Genomic DNA, 17512 nt, shown 5'->3' with positions numbered 1-17512 from the left:
GAAATGACCGAGAAATTCGCACTTTAAAGGCGCCTGCAGCCACTTCCACCAGCTCTGCCACAGCCTGGCCAAGCGGAGGCAGCGCCACGCTGGAAAGGCAGGCCAAGGTCACAGACACCGCGTACAGCCACACACCGTGTGCCTGGCTGGTCCTCGCCCCCATACCGTGAGAGCAGGGTCGCCCCACCGCCAACCCTGGACTGGCGGAGGGTGTGTCCTTCCTTCCCACGCTCTCCCTGGGAACTGGGTCATGTGACCTGCTCTGGCCAATGGGAAGGGGCGAACGTGGTGCGTGGCAAAGCCAGAACCCGCTCTGCTTCTGGGCGGGAGGACGCAGGAGGCCTCTGGGCATCTGAGCTGAGCTGTTGACCCCCACGCTGGATGCTGCGGGCAGGTGTGCGCGTGCGGACGGGTGTGCACATGGGGCGGGTGAGCGCGTGCGGGCGGGTGTGCGCGTGGGAGCGGGTGTGCACGTGCGGGCGGGTGTGTGCCTGCGGGGGTGGGGTGTGCGCGTGGGAGCAGGCGTGCACGTGGGAGCAGGTGTGTGCCTGGGAGCAGGCGTGCGCGTGGGGGCAGGTGTGCGCGTCTGTTTCACTGAAGTCGAGCAGTCAGTAAGTTAGAGTTGTTGCGCGAGAGCCTGACGCATCACTGGCGAGAAATCACCTCCGCTGTTCCTGTCCCCGTGACTCTGGCAAAGTCCTCTCCTGACCTGCATGGGTCACATGAAAGAGCCCTCTCCCTCTCCCCGGCCCCCAACAGTCCTGGTCCGAGGGTGGCCGTGCAGCCAGGACAGGCCCAGCAGAGCGCTGTGTCACCTGCGGATTCCAGGCTGGGAAGACGGACTCTGTTTCTGCGGGGGAGCCGGCCGCGGGGGAGGACGAAGGCTCTCGGGGGAGCTGGGCCGCCGCATTGCTACGGTGAGGAAGTCTGTTGGTGCTGAACACTGAACCATAACTTATTCAGGAGGCATCAGTGGTGCGGGGCATAGGGCCTACAAGCCCGTCAGAACATATAAGCCTGTTGGAGACCTGGAAGAAAATGGTATTGACCCCAGAAAAGGGACGTGAAATTGCAAAGCCCAGCCCGTGTTTATATAAATATCTACAAAATATATCATTATGCCACCTTTGTTAATGGTTACAGTTAGCATTTAGAGAATGTCACTGCATGTGGAAGGAAGTGGCAGGTTTGTTTTCTGGTGTCACGTGAGTTCCCAAGTATGCAGGATCCCCGCTGAGAACCCCCAGCCAACTCTTAGCCAAGCCACTTGGAATGAAGTAAGTCAGGAAGGTTTCTGGGGTGAGGAGCAGCGACCCCCTCTGTGCTCTAGAGAGGGGCTGTGTGTTTTTCACATAACAAGAAATCTGGGGAAATCTGGGGAGCGGGGCCAGTTCCCTCTCCTGTGTCTTTGCCCGGAGACAGTCACATATTCATTCCTCATCCCTCCATGAAATGCCAGGAAAGAGAATGAAATGGCTTTTATTCGTTTAACAAAATGCTCTGTGCCAGCCAGCCTCGTAGGCGCTTTAAAATACTAACTCAGTCCTCGCACAGCCCTATAAAATGGGTGTAATTCCTAGCCACGTGTACGGATGAGGAACCTGGCCCAGAGAGGCTGAGTTACTCGGACAAGATTGCACAGCTTGTACATGGAAACGCTGGGATTCTAGCCCAAGCCATCTGGCTCCAGAATTTACTTCCACAGTCAACTTTGATGCCCCTGGGTGTTACAGATGCACCCTGGAGCCACAGGTCGGAGCATCTTCTCCTGAGGGGGGTGACTGCTTCAGGACAGGGTAGATGCCGGGAGGAAGTCCAAATGGCGTAAGGCAAGAGCAGGGGTGGTGCCCAGTAAGTCCGCAGAGCCGCCCCTCCTTGCTTCCTCCTCCCCGTCTCCTCCCTCGTGCCCCATCTCCTTCCTCCCCTGGGCACGTGCTGGCATGAAGTGGACAACTAAGAACCCAGTAACTGCCCCTTCCCAGCGGGGGGACCCTCGGTAGCCCTCCTGCGCCTCCCTTCCCCCTCGAGTCTCACTCTCTGATGTGCGCTATGAGAGGACTTCTGCAGTGCCAGCCGTACATAGATGAGGAGAAGAAAATCTTCTGTTTAAACAGAAATTCTAATTCTCTGAAAGGTGGTGAACAAACAGTCCAGCATGCATTAGAGATGAGCAGATCTTGTTGGCGTAAAATCGTGCTTCAGGTTCTTGAGACAAACAGAAAATAGCTCTGAGTCCTTACCGGAAGCTTCTTTGTGTCAAAGGACTTGCCTCACCCTTTCAATTTGTGTGGCTCCGAAGGTGCTGAGCGTTCCTGCCCAGGTAGGAAGCCACCTCTCGTGTTGCCAGTGGGTCAGACCCCTCCACTGGGCACTGAGCGGCTTGTCCCCTGCTTTCTACTGCAGTGGTCCAGTCCTTTCAAATGAATGCATTTTCAGGGTTGAGGATGAGTTACAAATTGCCTTTACCCATGGGGCAGTGCCCATGGCCTAGATGCTGGAGGGCTGAGCTCAGGCTTGGGAGAGCTCCCCGTGGATGCTGTCAGAGGCCGCGCGCTCTTTCCAGAGCCTCTCTCCCGAGAGCCTCCAGTCCCTGCTTAACCCATGGGCCGGGTGGGGTCTGTCCCAGAAGCTGCCACAGCCATGTAAGCAAAAGCAGGGAGTCAGTTACAAAGGGACGGACGGGCCTCCCTGCGGCGAGGGCAGGCCGCGTCCCTGTCACCTGCGCGACATGTCACCGCAAAACCTCATGGCTGATCAGGACCACTTATGCAACGCCCCCAGATTCTGTGGGAGGGGGATTTGGACAGAGCACAATGAGAGGAATGTGTCTTGATGGCCCGGGGCCTCCGCAGTGAAGGCCCAGAGGCCGGACGCATCACTAGGTGGTCGGCTAGGACCTCAGCTGGGCTGTCGAAGGAGCCACGTGCTCGTGGCTTCTCCCTGTGGCCTCAGTGTCATTGAGGAGCTGTCTCTGACTGCAGGGTGGGTGACCGTCCCACAGCCCCAGCTCCTGAAATCCACTGTTGCCTCTGCACGGAGGCCGAGCTTGCCGTGGGCTCTTCCCAGCCAGTGACAGAGCACGGCAGACATCGTGAGCCCTTCCCAGTCCTGGAGAACGTGGGACTCCTCTGACAGGTGACCCTTGACTCCGGGACTCCCCAGTGGCTCTGTCAGGCTTTCTTTAAAACTGTGCTCCAGGGGTGCAGAACTCCCCACTCCTCAGGCATGGGTGGCACAGACTAACATCCTCCCGAAGAGTACAGCGTGTGGGGGGGTAACTTTTCAGTGGAAAAAGCTGACAGACACACTTCAGGCAAACGGTCAAGGTCGACATCAACACAGACGTCCTGCTGCTAGCGCACACTCTTGATAGGATAAAGGAGGACGCTTCAGCTGTGAAACTCTAGGAGTGTCCCTCACCACCAAACTCTTAACCATGAGAATAAGCATCAGACAGCCCCCGAGCCCCCTTCCCTCTGGAAACCATCTGTTTGTTCGCTGCAGTTAAGAGTCTGCTTCTTGGTTTGTCTCTCTTTTTTCCCCCTTTGCTCATTGATTTTGTTTAAGTTCCACGTCCGAGTGAGATCACGCGTGTTGGTCTATGTCGACTTCTTTGACGTGGCGGTGTCCCCTCCGGCTCCGTCCACGTCGTGGTACATGGCAAGTGTTTGTCCTTTCTGACGGCTGAGTAATATTCCTTTGTGTACAAACACCCGCCCTCTTTATCCGTTCATCCATGGACGGACACGTGAGCTGCTTCCACACTTGGACCTTTGTAAACCATCAGGATCCGTGTGTCCTTTCAAGTTGGCGTTTTTGTATTCTTCAGATGTATACCCAGTAGTGGAATTCTGGATCGCCTGGTAGCTCTATTTTCAGTCTTGAAGGACCTTCCATGCTTTTTTCCACAGCGGCTGTACCAGTTTGCATTCCCCTCAACGGTGCATGAGAGACCCCCGTCTCTTCCCATCCTCACCAACACTTGTCGTGTCCTGGGGAGTTGATCTTAACCTCCCCAACAGGTGTGAGGCGGCATCCCGTTGTGGCTTTGATTTGCATTTCCCTGACGATGAGTGAAGTGGAGCATCTTTTCATGTGTCCATTGACCATTTGGTCTATTCATGTCTTCTGCTCATTTTTTTTTAAAGATTTTATTTATTTATTTGATACATCATGAGAAGGCAGAAAGGCAGGCAGGGAGAGGGGGGGAAGCAGGCTCCCCACTGAGCAGAGAGCCCGATGCGGGGCTCGATCCCAGGACCCTGGGATCATGACCTGAGCCGAAGGCAGAGGCTTAACCCACTGAGCCACCCAGGCACCCCTTCTGCCCATTTTTTAATTGTATTCTTCATTTTGTTTTGTTTTGTTTTTTTTTTATGTTGAGTTGTATAAGTTCTTTATAGGTTTTGGATACTGAGCCTTTATCTGATAGGTCACTGGCACATGCCTTCTCCCATTTAGTAGGTTGTCTTTTAGTTCTGCTGATTGTTTCCTTCACTGGACAGAGACATTCTATTGTGATAAATTGCCAATAGTTCATTTTTCTTTTGTTCCCTTGCCTCGGGGGGACCTGTCTAGAAACAAGTCGCTACCGCAGATGTCCGAGAAATTACTGCTCCTGCTCTCTTCTAGGATTTTTATGGGTTCAGGCCTCACATTTCGGTCTTTAATCCATTTGGGGTTTATTTTTGTGTCTGGTATAAGAGAGTGGTCCGGTTTCATTCTTCTGCGTGTCGCTGTCCGGTTTTCCCCACACCGTTTGTTGAAGAGACCGCCTTTTCCCTTTGCATATTCTCTGCTTCTTCACGAAAGATACATCAGCCATCTAATCATGGGTCTGTTTCTGGGCTCTCTCTTCTGGTCCACTGATGCATGTGTCTCTTTTTGTGTCCGTACCACACTGTCTTGATGGCTGTAGGTTGGTAGTCTTATCTTGAAATCTGGTATTGTGATACCTCCAGTTTTGTTCATCTTGTTTCAAGGTTTCTTTGGCCATTTGGGGTCTTTCATGCTTCCATACAAATGTGGAGGTCATTTGTTCTATCTAGCTCATTCCTTGGTATTTTGCTATTTGGGGTGCAATTGTAAATGGGATTATTTTCTTAATGTCTCTTCCTGGTGCTTCGTCATTGCCATGAGAAGTTTTAAGCTGAGAAGTAACGTGTTAGGATTTGTGGTTTTTATGACCTGTCCCCACATGGGGACACATGGACACCGGGTGCCCTCCTACAAGTAATAGAAATCCCGGACTCCGGCTGGCTTCAAGGAGAAGGAAGAGTCCTGCCTCCCTTTTCACAGAGCACGAAGATAGAGCCAACTCAGGCAGGGCGCGAAACCAATTTCCCAATTTGATGGGCTCTGGCTCCATCCGCCCGCAGCATGCTGGCCTCGTCCTTGGTCTGGTGGCAAGCTGGGCCCCACCTTCCAAGCATCTCATCCAGGTAGAAGAATAGCTCAAGGAAATAATAGCAACACCTCCAGTAATTCTCTTTTAGGAATAAAGAAACTCTTCCCAAAAGGTCCTGGCAGAATTCTTCTTAGCCCACTGACCAGAACAGGATGATGTACTTAGTCCAACCCACTCACTACAGAGAAGATGGGGCCACCCTAATTGGCTTAGATTAACAAAAATCTACCCCTGGTTTGGAGATCGGGTTACTGGGGTTATTGAGTTCTTGGAGATTCTTAGCCAGGAGGACTTCGCAAGGAAAGATACTGTGGCCAGATTGATACCCAGCGCACCCAGCGCCAGAGCTGGAATGGATGCCGGAAGACCGCTTGGAGGCGCCCCCAAGACCAGAGACGACGTTGCCTACACCAGCAGTAGACTTCTAGAGAACTGGGGGGACCGGATGTGTGTTAGAGAAGTCCGTTCCATAGGACTTTTGATAGATGGGAGAGCCTGGAGCAAGAGGTAGCTTCTTTGTGTGGATTAAATATTATCTGGTTGTTTTCTTAAATTCACCGTCCTACTGATCACACCCCAAAACCACCCCCGGAGACACTATTCTGCCTTCAGAGGGGGGTCTGCATTCTCCATTAATAACATAATATGAAATTCCCTGAGAATAATGACCCCATTTCTCAGGGTTATTTTCTGTGCCCACCGATGGCTTCACCCAGTGTTCCAGGGTTCTGCACTTAGAATCAGGTCAGTCCAGTCTGGAGTCATTTTTTTTTTTTAAGATTTTATTTATTTATTTGACAGAGAGAGATCACAAGTAGGCAGAGAGGCAGGCAGAGAGAGAGAGAGGAGGAAGCAGGCTCCCTGCTGAGCAGAGAGCCCCATGCGGGACTCGATCCCAGAACCCTGAGATCACAACCTGAGCCGAAGGCAGCGGCTCAACCCACTGAGCCACCCAGGCGCCCTGGAGTCATTTTTAAAGAAAAAAGACAAACTTGCATTCAATCAGTTCCGTGTTTAATAAAATGATGCCGCTTAAGATTTCAGCTTGATTGAATTTAAAATATAAATGCCTAGGTATAAAGGAAAACATAGCGGCTCTTACTGAAGCAGCTCCGTTCAAAAGCCTCATTCAGATTTCGTGTGGTTTCCCATCTGCTTTTCCTGCTGACTCATTCTTTCCACAAACAACTTCAGAAACAATGAAGCCTGCGTTTATCTGTGGGGACAGCACCGTCCTGTCTGGACAAGGACGAGAAATGGCTCATCAGCACACTTCGTCTGCTCGGAAGGAAAGGTGCTCTGCCAGTTTGTGTTATTAGCCCCAGAAGGAACCCTATAATGAAGAAGCCCTAGACAGACCACGGGTTCTCTGTTCATATATGCTCCAGCCTTATGAGTACTTTGAAATCACTCTGGGCTGTTCTTTGATATCCTTCGGAGCCATAGGCTTTGCTATAAACCTTAAACTTCATTTGGAGGCAATTTAACCCTCAATTTATCCACAAACTTTCAAAGAAATCTGGGCAGTTTCCCCAAGCAAATGACTCCTGTAATGTGACACAGTGTCTCATAAACAGGGCCACTTTACCATTGATAAGACTGCCCGGAGATTCAGACCAGCTGATAGACGAGCAGTCGGGATCAAACCCTTTGTTGGTTTTGTTGTTGTTGTTGCTCTTGTTGGTTTGGGTTTTTTTGTTGTTGTTGTTTTGGGGTTTTTTGTTTTTTTTTTTTCTTTTTTTTGGGCCTTTCAGGTTGTTAACTATAAATGAGGGATGATATCTTGTATGGGCACAGGAGTGGGTACTCTCATAAAAGGTCCGTGAGATACGAATTGCTACAGACTTATGGGGAGGCGTGGCGACAGTCCCTGGGAAACGTGCAAGGGGACACCTGGGTGGCTCAGTTGGCCCAGGCGTCCAGCTCATGGTTTCGGCTCAGGACGTGATCTCGGGGTCATGGGACAGAGCCGCACATTGGGCTCCATGATCAAGGTGGAGTCTGCTTGTCCCTTTCCTTCTGCTCATTTCCCTGCTAGCTCGCTCGATCTCTCTCAAATAAATGAATAAATAAAATCATTTTTTAATAAATAAAATGTCCAGAATGCAACAGCGGTCACACTAGAGAATACTTACCCAGTTGCAAAAAGAATAACAAAGCAGTGCCTGGTAGCGTTGATTGTAATAGGAGAAAACTAGAAACCACCTAAAACCCTACAGAATTCAGTAAACGGTCATGTACCTGCATTCAAAAAGACCTGGGCCAGTCAGTACAGATGGTGATTATCGAGACGTGTTATGAGGAGGAAAATGTGAGAAATGAGTCGAGCTGGACTCATGTTAGACCCAACTCAGCCCCAAGGCGGCGTTCTGTGTGGGTGTGTGTTTAGGCAGGTGCTCGGAAAGGCTCTGGGACCGCAGAGCCCATGGGCACTCAGCGCGTGAGTCGTTGGACTACTCCACGAGGCTAATAATATTCTCTCTGGCCTCTGCCTTTCGAATTCTGTTCACAGAGAATTCCAAACCCCAGCTTATTTTCAAAATCTGTGAGTGATTTTTCCTAAGGCAGGGTGGCTGTTCCTCGGTGTCCCCTGTCAGCCCCCCCACCCCCCGCTGCCCAGCGTGGTGATTTCTTCACCTGCTCCAGATCTCCCTGCAGAGTCTGCGGTGGTCAGCCCCGGACCTCTCGGTGGCTGTGCCCGTGGAAACCTTCCTCCCCACCCCCTCTCCTTGCGTGATTGGGGCTTTTATCCTTTATACAGGAACCTAAATGTCCCTTCTCCGGAGAAGCCATGTGAACCCCCAGGATGGGACACGTCACTCCGTGATAGGTGCCCGGATGGCGCCATGTGCCGCGCTCCCTTGTCCTCCGCATAACTGAGACGACACCCCCACCGTGTCGCCAACTGTTGAACCAGGAAGGACTCCTAACCTGCAGACACTAACCTCCGTAGGCCTCCATATGGACCACCTCGACTTCTGTGTCTCATTTGTTTAATACTGACCCCTTCCAGACCCCAGGAGTCATGCAGCATCTTTGTGTTTCTGCTTGGGAGAAAGGTGGGGCTCGTACTGGGATGCCGTAAGGCTGTCGTGAGGATCGTGTATCCTGACACCGTCAGTCATGGAGAGTGGTGTCTGGCACATTCTATTTTAAGAACTCGGCATATCCGAGCTGTTGCTACAGACGCCAAGCTCCATGAGGGCGGGGTCGCCTCCATCTTGCTTATTATGGAGGATTGCAAACCATGACCTCAGATTCCTCTCATCCCGGTACAGGTCCCTGGGCGATGGGGTTTTGCCTCTCCTTCTGTCTAGAGATGGGCTCCTAGGTCCCCTCCCCTGGAATCCGGACTGGCCCCATGACTTGCTCTAACCCATAAATGCTACAGAAGGGCTATTCTACCATCTCTGAGGCCCAGCCTGAGAGCCCTTGCCCTTTCCACGTTCCTTCTTGTGGAATGCCGCCTTCTAAGGATGTTGATCTAACCGAACCCCAGGCCGGGGGAGAGCTGGGGCACCACCAACACCCAACACCAACCACCATAGCTGTGAGTGGAGCCATATTGGGACTTCTGGCCCCGCTGACCCTCGAGCCACATGTCCTGGTAAGACCAGCAGGAGAATTCCCAGCCCGTCCGCAGGATCATAAGTCATAAAACATCACTGTTGTTCCAAGCTAAGTATTAATACTACATATTGGCCGGTGTCTTTTGTTACTCAGCAAACACTAACGGATACGTCTGCCATTGTTTCTGTCACGCTTCACACGGGGCTGACACTGGTGAATGCCCAATAAATATTTGCTGAATGTATAAGTGAGTCCGTGAACAAAAGACACAACCAGTGGGCAAATGAATGGAGGGATAGAGAGACATGTGAGGGAGGCAGCCCTTTTAGTCTCTTGGCCGGATCCATTCTTCAGAGTAGGAGGACTGAGGGACAACAGCCACCATCTCTGTAGCTGTTGATTGCAGAGACTGTGCTTCGAAAGGGAGATGTGATCAGACGTTATCCCCCAATCGCATCAGACCGACTTCCTTTGTCTTCTCTGTGGAATACAGAGGAACAACCAAACGATCTGCTACATTTCAGGAAATGATACTCAAACTGGTTATCCTAGTTAGGAGTAGCGTCGATATTTCTTCTTCCATCAACCACAGATAAAAAGGGCTGTGTTGGGAACACGGACCGTAATTTGGCCTCCATGGAGTGCCTGAGTTTATCTTTATCGTGTACAACAGAAATCTTAATTTTCCACTTGTATTAAGTTCTTCTCGCTCCTGAGGCAAAACCGGAAGGCAAAAAATCTTCAAAGCCATTGAACTGTGCTCACGTCTTTGTGTCGGATTCCAGCTTCAAGACGGAGTTGGGAAGACAAAACAGATTAATTAATTCAGGTGTCACAATTGTAATCATCTAATTGGCTTTACTCCCCAGATTCTCAATATTTTTAATTCAGCCCATAGTTAAGTGTTAGATATTTCTATGGCATTTGTTCATCAACTACCAGAAAACATAGTTTTCCTTTTTAAAATGAGTTATTGGGGCAGGCAGGGGGGGAAGTGGAAAGAGAAAATAAATGGGCCAATTTTCTAATTTTTCATGCCAAAGAGTCAGTCAATACCGGTGGGAATTAAAACATGGAGCCCAAGAGAAAGTCAGTGGCTTCAGCTTCTATGACTCTGATAATCTGTTTTCTTAACTTTGAAGGGATGGGGAACTTGTTTCTCCCGATTGTGTGCGTGTGTGTGCACGTGTGTGCATATCCAACCATTGGCATCTGTTTACTTTAACATCCAATTGTTTTATTGTTGAATCCAAGTAAAATCAAATCCTTTCTCATCGAAAATATTATGTATAGTAACAGACCCCGTTTTCAGCAAAGCACGTCACTGGTTTTCTTTCATTCATACCTTGGAGACCAGGTGCTAACCATGGTCCTGATTTGGGGAGGAGGGTATGAAGGCGCTTTTTTCTTTGGCATTATTCTTTGCACTTTTAAACATTGTTCACTTTTTTTTTTTTTTTTAAGCATAAGCATGTATCCTTTTATGAAAACTATGAAATCATTGCTTTTTTTTTCATTGCTTTTTTATACCAAATAACGAAATATATATTTCCTACTTTCCTTCAAGTTAGATCTTTACTGCAAACCGTCTGGCTTTAGAAACCCTTGGCAGAGCTAGTGTCTGGGGAGGCTGTCAGCCGGGCGTGGGTGGGCTGGTGAGAGGGATTCTGTGAGGTCAAGGGGGAGTCCCGGGGAGCGCTAGGGAGGGGCAGAGACACGCAGAACAGCAGAAGCATCTCCTGTCCCACAGGCAGGTTGGCCTGGAAGATTAAGAAGGGGTGAGTGAAGGTGTGGTCCGGGCAGCAGAGAGCTTGCTAAAGGTCGAGGTTCAGGGGTCTCCAAGAAAGGGACCTTAGTGGCTCTCCTGCCCTCAGGGGTCCTGTCTGGTTAACTCACACTGAGAAATTCCAGAACACTGAGTGCTGGAGGCTGTCACAAGGTGTCACATTCCCAGTATGGTTCTATATAAAATGTAACATCCAGAAACATCTGGAGAGGCACGGAGGGCCTCCAGCCCTGTGTCGGAGAGTGGAGCCGTCCACTTGCTCCCCCTCCTGGGGGCTCCCCAGTGGCTGTGGGAGGCCATCCCACACACGCCCTGTGGCCGAGCAGCAGTGAAGACCAGTGAAGAGCCCTTCTAGCTCTCTCCAGCTCTCTCCTCTGTCTCCCCAGCGCCAGATGTTCCCCGTGGGTCATGATAAGACCCGCGGGTAACTTCCCGTCCTGTTGCCGGGGCTACAAAGGGACGAGCCCACCCCTAACCCCAGGGACAACATACACTATCAAAAAGTAATCAAAAGGAGCAGAAGAAGATGCGGGAGGATTTGGTACAACCTTAGAGTAAAGAACACTTTTCTGAGTGCGACGCCAAACTCAGAAGCCACAAGGGAGATGGACAGATGGGACACGCCCAAGACTTGGCAGGTCCAAAGGCCTGATTTCTTCAATGTGAGAACAGCTCCTCCGAATCAGTAAGAAAAAGACTGACCGTGACTAGATAAGAGACAGGACTGGCAACAGGCCCCGAAAAGGGAACAGCAGCTACCCCTAAATCCTAGAGAAGCAGCTCAGCCTCACTTGGAAACAGAGAAATGCAGGGAGCTGCCCTCCTGTGGGTCAGGCTGACGAGGGGCGGGGCTCCCTGCACGGGGCGGAGCTCCCTGCACAGGGCGGGGCCTCAGAGCTCCTTGCTCCCTGTAGACCCAGGGGTCAGTGTCCCTTCAGAGCTGCAGACCAGGTGTCTATCTCGCCTTCTCCGAAAATATGTTTGCAGTGCAAGCAAGCAGGATTCCTAAGCAAAAAGGTTTGAAGTGCAGGGGCGCCTGGGTGGCTCAGTGGGCAATTCGCAGATGTTCCCTCCCTTCCACAGGGCAGCTCTTTGGCCTGCTCATTCACTCGTGCAGTAAGTACTCTCTGAGCAATTACTGTGCTTGGCATTGTTCTGGGTCCTGGGGAAACAGCGAACAAACCCCCTGTCCTCATGGCCCTTGCGTTCTGGCATCGGAGACAGACAAGTGTGTGCCCGGCGTGCAGGTGGTGCTGTATGCTAGAGGGGAGATGGAGAGCATTGATAAGGTGTTGGGACGGACCTTGTGTGATCTTTACATACGGTTCTCAAGAAAGTCCCTGAAGAGATCGTGACATTTGAGCTGAGATCTCAAAGAAATGGGGGAGCCAGCCATAGGGATATCCGGGGCAAGGGCACGTGTTCTAGATGGAGGGAACTGTGCGTGCAAGGGTCCTGTGGCAGAAGCAGAGCCAGTATGCTCCCGGGAATCAGGGAGGTCAGTGAGGCTGATGCTAAGTGAAAGGTGGGAGGAGATGGGACCAAAGAGGTGTCCGGGGCCAAACAGAGTCGGGCTTAGCACATCGCTGTGGACCGGGTGAGGCCGGCCGGTGCCCTGGCCGGTGCCAGTCCATAAATAATCTGTTGAACTTGAGCTTCAATTGCAGTGTCGTCGTGGTGAGGGGAAATCCCCTTTGAACACTATGCTTCCAGTCTCTGAAAAGGAGGCATTGAATCCTTTTTTAAAACTTTCTGCTTCAATTACTCATGTTTTCAAATGTTTTCTCTTATTTAGTGATAAATTACATTAAGAACAAAGCCTATATTTGGTCTGGGCAACTTTTCTCTAATGAGTTGTTTAATGCCGGTTGGTAGAATTTTATCAAAAACTTCTGCATTTATCATTACAAGTGGTATTGATCTCTCCTATTTTTCAGAAATAGGATTTTTTTTCGTGGTTCTAGAATATTCCATTATAAGAGGGTACCATAATCATTTAAGTGAGTTTCTGGGATGGACTATTGGAGAAGGGTTTGATTTAACAGTCTCCCTCCCTCTTCCTGTTCTTCCCCCCCACCCTCGTGCACACACCCAGGACACATACACACCCTGCACACATGACACATGGACACAAATACCGACGCCAAGGGAAGAAGGATGGAGATGCTGGGTATTGTTCTCATTCTCTGGTTCCCTCCCTCCTGGGTCCTCTCCCCCAGACCCACCTCTGTGGGGCAGCCTGTCCGTGGACCTCCCTTCCCTTGCCTGGTCAGGCCTCCCACCCCCTTGCCCTGGCTCCGTGTCTCTGCTGGCTTCCCTGGACCCTGGCCACATCTCGGTCTTGTTCCCAGCAGGAGGGGGCTGTTTCCTGCCGGGAACCTGCCCTGTACTCCAGGCCCCTTCTTCATGTCTCGCTGTATCACCAGCTTCCCCTGGTAAGTTCAGGACCCCCCGAGATGCAGTCCCCTTGCAGACCCTAAACAGGAAGCAGGGCAGAAGTCCAGATTCCCCATAACACCGTAGTCAGGGGCTCCTCTGTGAAAACTAGCCACAGGAAACCTCCCACAAATGGAGTCAGGAGGTGGGCAGGGGCAGCACTCTTGCCCTGCCTCACTCGTAGTCAGTTGCAGACGCAGCCGGAAGAGAGGGGCTTACCCTTGCAGGTGGCTGCTACTCCTGGGAGAGAGCTTTCTTCCTCCCTGGGCAGCAGCTTCGCCAGCAAGAAGCCACCACACCTGGAACCCCCTGTTTCCTCCAGTGGACTTTTAGCTCATAACCACCCTCCCAACATCCTTTTCTCCTTAAAAAGCTTGCCTCTGTATCAACCCAGAGTTGCCCACGGTTTTGCCACAGCTTTTCGGTCCCAGATTGCAATTCTTTGATTCCACTAAACCCATCTGTTGCTGGTAACATAACTGGCAGTTTTATTTTTCAGGTTAACACCTCTAAAGGACCCACACATCCCGCCTTCCCCTCTGCCCCTACATTTCTTGTTTCCCCTCCAAACTCCAGCATCATGAGGGAGGGCTTTCCCCATGTGGCAGCCTATATGATGTCTTTCTGCCCCTTGAAAAGGGATGCCCCTTCTCGGGATATTTTATTTTCATTTGGCAGAAAAGCATTACAACGGAGTGATTTTTTATCTAGAAAACTTTCAGGATAAATACACAAATCTGCAGTTACCTCTGCCGTGAATAGCAGGCTCCCCTTAGAGGATGTCCTTGTGCGGTGCACAACCTGCTCTCCCAGCCCCTGCCTTCTTAGCTCTTCTTCATATGTATGTATCATATATGTGTTCTTCCTACTTCTATTTTCATGACTAAGCACTAGGCATTTCTGCATCTCGGGAGAAACTCTAATGTCAAATGGTCCAAACCAGCACCCTATTAGAAAGGTCAAGTACCCACCTGTGCTATCTGAGGACGGTAAATTCCTGTTTAGTCTTAGGAGGTGCACTGTTTCAAGAACACGTTAAAAGAGGAAGGTTAAAAGGTGTCAGCCTAAGTGTGGGCAAATAGGATTTCTCCTTTATATGGGCTGGAGACTCAAGTCATCTCTCAAACCCCACTCGCTTCCCCATTTTACGGGTTTAGAAACTGAGCCCTGTACCCCAGGCTAAGCAGCTCCTCCAGGGTCACCTTGTGAAATGCTAGACTGTGTGGCCTTCCCACTTGGAATCCCCTAACACCTCAGTAAATTGGAACAGGAGACCAGAGAACATGGGAGATGAGCCCAGCAGGACCCCCTGCTTCCCACCCCTGCTGCTTTCCCCTTGGCCGCTGGACATTTGCGGCCTTCTGAACACCTCGGGCTGTGAGCCGGGATGTCAGTTTTCACTTAGGGAACATTTTTACACGGCAGTCGAAAGCCATTTAAGAAATAAACGCTGGGAAGATGATAATGGAAGTGCTGGTAACCTTTAATGACAGCGGCACTTGCAAAACGTACAGTTCAGGAAGGGCCGACGCTTGATCCAAAAAGCTCTTGTTAAAATCCAATCATCTTCCGCAATGAGCATTAGCAGGAAATGCCTGCGATGAACAAAAACACAGGAAAGGTTAATGGCCTTCTTCGCTAAAATGATTCGGGGTTTTATCTCACGTTCCGACTCATCCTCACACGATGCACATACTGAAGGGTTTTTTTTTTTTTTCCTTTTTGGTAATCAGGAAAAAAATTGATTACCAAAATTATAATTAAGAGGTGGGAAAAGCTGCAACAATTTGCCTGCTTCATTTAGCACATATTTCAGGTTAATTGCGTGATTTTACTAATGAAGATATTTGCATGAATATTTTCAGTGGCTACGTTCAACTTACTGTGCAGCGAGCGCTCTGCCAAGTAGATAGGACTTTGTTTTTTGTTGGATTCAGGATGGGACAGAGGCTGAAACTCTCAGGGGCATCCATAGGGAATGCCCAGCTTCACGCGTCAGGATCCTAATTAGGAATCCGTCAAAGCCCCCTCATAGAATTCACACGCCCTACTTGCACAGCCGGATCCTTCTCTGATTTTGCAGGAGACTAGGTGATTCCAAAGATACTGGAGAAGCCACCTTTACCACCAGTTTTTGAAGAAGTATTCTTAAAAAGAAGTATTTCCCCCATACCTATCCAGTCCGACTCCCCACAGGTAATCAGAACTTATGCCCGCTTTTTAAAAAAATAAATGATTATTGAAAAATAAGAGAAATTTTAAAATACAAAATAGCAAAAGAAAATAAAAACTATCCGTACTTTAACCATCCAAAGATAACCACTGTTAAACTTTAGAAGGGTGTAGGGGCACCTGGATGGCTGAGCGTCTGATTCTCGATAACAGCTCAGGTCATGATCTCAGGGTTCTGAGATCGAGCCCTGCGTCTGGCTCTACGCTTAATAGGCAGTCTGCTTGAGATGCCCTCTCTCCCTCTCCTTCTGCCTCTCCCCACCGCGCATTCACACTCTCAATAATTAAAATAAATATATTCACAAATTAGAAGAAAAAAGTTTAGAGGGTATACTATTCTCAATGTTTTTCCTTTGCATAAATGTACATTTTTACCAAAATGGATTCTCCTGTAGATATGGTTTTTAAAATTTAAACTTGTGTTTCACTCAGCAATAAACTGGGGACACTTTTTCTATCAGTAAACTCTCTTTCTACCACTCTGTGAAGGTATGAGGTCTTTCATAATGGAGACAGGCCATAATTTGTCAAAGGGATCCCCTCTTGTTGGGCCTCAAGGCTGAATGCACCTGTTCCCTGTTAAAAGCAGCAAGCAGGGGTGCCTGGGTGCTCAGTGGGTTAAGCTTCTGCTTCCAGCTCAGGTCATAATCTCCGGGTCCCGGGATCAAGCCCCGCATCGGGCTCTCTGCTCCGCAGGGAGCCTGCTACCTTCTCTCTCTGCCTGCCTCTCTGCCTACTTGTGACCTCTGTCTGTCAAATAAATAAAATCTTTAAAAAAAAAAAAAAAAGAAAGAAAGAAAGAAAAAGAAAAAGAAAAGCAGGCAGTGAACACTCTTTGAAACTCCTAAGCACACCTATCATTTCCCGAAGATAAATTCACAGATACTAAATGCCTAGAAAGCCTTAGTAGATGCTGCAATTTGGCCCTGCAAACATATCGACTTAAAACCCCACCAGCCTTGTGGTTTAAGGCCCATTTTCCTACATTCTCACCAACGCCAGGACCTGATGCCATTATTTGAAAATGCTAGCTAAAAAAAAATTCATCTCTTAGTGGATTTAATTTGCATTTCTTCAGTTACCAGTGGTTATTTATTAGCCGTTGGGGGTTCTTTGTGAATTACCCTCGCAAATGCTTTGCCCATCTTTTTAAATTGGGTTCATTTTTCTGTGTCGTGGGATCTATGTTTTAAGGACACTGAGCTGTATATATGAGACACTCACTTTTTTTTTTTTTTTTTTTTTACTGACTTTAACATTTTGGATTGGTGCAGAAACTAAAATGATTCCATCTTGCTTACCGTGCTCGGCCTCCGCGAGAGAGCTGGGCGGGGAGGAGGAGGCGCCCCCGGAAGGACGGGCAGGTGAGCGTGGGGCGGTGGGCCATGAGGGTGCCGCTGGCCGGGTTCTACCGGCCTAGCCCACCCGATTCTCACGGTGTTACGTTGGTTTTGCAGATGAAGAAATAGAGGTTCAGAGGGCTTCAGGACTTGTTCCAGGTCCCTCAGGGACCGTGGCAGGATTTGACCCCCAGTGGGTGTCTCTGGGGCTGGAACGTGACTGCAACAGATCAGAGAACACGCTTCCCGCGTCTTGAAACTCAGGCTCCAGGCAGCCAGACCTGTCGGAACGGGTCTCCGGTAGAAATGCTCAGCATGTGTCACAGCAAACCCAATGGCAGTTGATTAAACTAATAGGGGTTCTCATAAAAGGACGTTTATTTGCGGGTTCACGTGACGTGGACAGAGAGTCATGCGTGCACGGATTTGTCGGAACCGCAAAGGCTCTCTGATGACGTCTGGGACTGTGTGTGTCTTCTGGGTATCCGAGCATCGTCTGGGCCGTTTCTGAGAGGAGAGGCTGTGGCTGGACAGATGTGGGCGATCAAAGGCGTGGTTGGTAGAGGAAGGCGGTCGGCAGCTCCAGTGGAGGGTGCGGGCTCCGTCCCAGTCCCCTTGGGCGTGCTGGGGGGGCCGCCCTCCAGGGCTGGGGACACTGGGAGCCGCTCCCAGGGACTGAGAAGCACCACCTCCCAGCTCTGGCTCTGCTCAGCGGAGATGCACATCCGCCCCACCAAACCC

The 17512-nt window shown here is 50.1% G+C and overlaps 1 long non-coding RNA gene across 1 annotated transcript; it reads left to right on the top strand.

Moving 5' to 3' along the window:
* The first annotated feature begins 275 nt into the window (after nt 1-275).
* On the top strand, nt 276-17142 carry LOC309853659. The gene is made up of 4 exons (XR_014305851.1): nt 276-394; nt 15283-15395; nt 16706-16795; nt 16889-17142. It is a non-coding gene; the product is annotated as an uncharacterized lncRNA (long non-coding RNA).
* The last annotated feature ends 370 nt before the right edge of the window (nt 17143-17512 follow it).

Source organism: Mustela nivalis (genome assembly GCF_964662115.1).
Source record: "Mustela nivalis genome assembly, chromosome: 18".
In the NCBI taxonomy this organism is placed as follows: domain Eukaryota; kingdom Metazoa; phylum Chordata; class Mammalia; order Carnivora; family Mustelidae; genus Mustela; species Mustela nivalis.
Note: the sequence above shows the minus strand (reverse complement) of the source record. Positions and strands in the feature narration are given on the sequence as shown.